Consider the following 2209-nt stretch of genomic DNA (forward strand, 5'->3'; position numbering starts at 1 on the left):
GAAGCTGGCGGGCGTGCAATTGGAAAGGTTCACACATGGGAATAGCCTGCGGTTAAATTATGGTAGTTTAAGAACTGGTGCAATAGAGGAGTAAGAAAGTAGTAGATCAAGGAAATATCACATATATGTTGTAGAGTGGTGGTTGCAATGACAGTAGTGGAGAAGATGAGACAATCCTGTGGCCGAGAATACACAAAATGGTGGTCATGTGTGTGGATAGCACTTGTACGTTATAAAGTGGCAGTTTTGGCTATAGTTCTGGCAGGAGAGAAATAATTGAGCGCCAAAGAGTGAAAGCGGCAATGGTTGCACACATGCATACCATCCAAAAATTAAAGAACATGAATTATGGTGGTAGATGTTGAAATCATAATTCAGGTGTTAAATATGTTTTTGTTTAGATTTTGAGTTTAATCTATAAAATATATTGATACCTGCACTCACTAAAATAGATCTAGCTAGCGTTGAGTAAGGACAGTCTCCGTAGGGAATGTGATTAAGAGTTTATATTCTTTAAATGTTGATTAAAAATGAATATATTAGTAAAATAAGGCAGTGAGACAAGAAAATAAGATGAAGAAACAATATAATAAAAAGATTATGATGAAAAATATAAATGGTGGTAAATAAGAGGCAGTGATATGAGTGATATAATACTAAACATTCCAATTTGACGGGTATTCGAGAAGGACATCAAAACACCCATTTACGATATCATTATAAACTCTTGCTCATGTGATGAGGATGTATGATATGAAACCATTTGTGTGGAGATGTTAAGGAGGGATACTGGGTGACCTTTATGTTAAGGCCTTAGTGAATTAACCCTATGAATCCATGAATTTTACATGACCGGAATATCAGCCATATTGTTTCGCCCACGGGCATGCGCCCGACCATCTGCTAGATCATCCCAGCCTTGACGCTCCACGAGCCACCGGCACCTGCAGTGACACCTATCGCACACAGTCTGCTCGAAGCCGCCATGGTCTGCACATCAAGCATAGCACGCCCGACACTATCCATAGGGACGCCAAGAGCATGCAGCCGTTTCTGCGCTCTCCGTGCTCCAGCACCTTATTTTCATCGCGGAACATCTCCCGGCCCGCACCCGCGCACGCAGCGTGCAGGGTGTGTGCACAGTCGTGCACTTCACTCGCGCAGCTCCATGAGCAGCGCAGCGACACTATGGCCCAGCCTACGCATCCTAGTCATGCGCGCGGTGCTAGGCGCACATGCCCACGCTCTCTACGGACCGCAGACCCAGCTTGTGCAGGCCTCCCTTGATACACCATGCTTGAGTGTCGACGAGCATACACACCATAAGGGCGATGGCTTTAAAGATCAGGGTCGAGCGTCACCATCCGCAGTGCGTGTTGTAGCATTGCACTTACTCACTCTCCAATCACGAGTCTAGTACGCGAACATGTTCCCACAGTTAGCACGCAGACCGATGTGCATGAATGCCACATACTTTGGGGCCTTCCAAATGGCTATAGGTACCATGGCTATAACACATGGGTGGCAACACAATATATTTTTTTATTTTTTATTTTACATTATTGGGATAGTTCCCTTGTAAGTATATAATGGCTTTTGACTTACTAAGGATGGCTTGTTCCTTATTTTCAATGACTCTCAGTTTTTATCAAACCTATGTGTTGCCTTAGTAGACAGGCAGTTTATTTCCCTGACAAGGTTTTGTATCCCTCAATTTTTTACAAAGGATGAACTGAAATTTAAAAGATAAGAAAATATAAAAAGATAGAGATAAGTATGTTATGATAGAAGGATTTATGTATGTGGGACGATGGAAAGATGATGAAGACACACTGATAGAAAAGGATCATGTTTAACTTAACAATGATGGGATGAATAGAAAGTGCAAGGGCATGATGGGATGAGATGCTGTGATCTATGTTTAACTTAACAATGATGATGAATAGAAGAAAATTTAGGCCTAGGCCAATTACACTAGGTTCTGATATTCCCCCATGAACCTGATAATTTCAAATGAAGGTAAGCTCTTTCTCATCTCTGTTGTCTCTCCTTGAACATCCATGCTCAAATATGTAATAAACAAGTTAAGGAAACTTTTTACAGTGACTCACACCTAAATTATAGATATTAAGTCACTGATGGAAATATGGGAGAGAGATGAATCTGCCCTCAAAATTTTGTCTTAATTGGCCTTATGGATCATCTAATA

Source organism: Wolffia australiana, chromosome 5 (genome assembly GCF_029677425.1).
Source record: "Wolffia australiana isolate 7733 chromosome 5, ASM2967742v1".
Classification (NCBI taxonomy): domain Eukaryota; kingdom Viridiplantae; phylum Streptophyta; class Magnoliopsida; order Alismatales; family Araceae; genus Wolffia; species Wolffia australiana.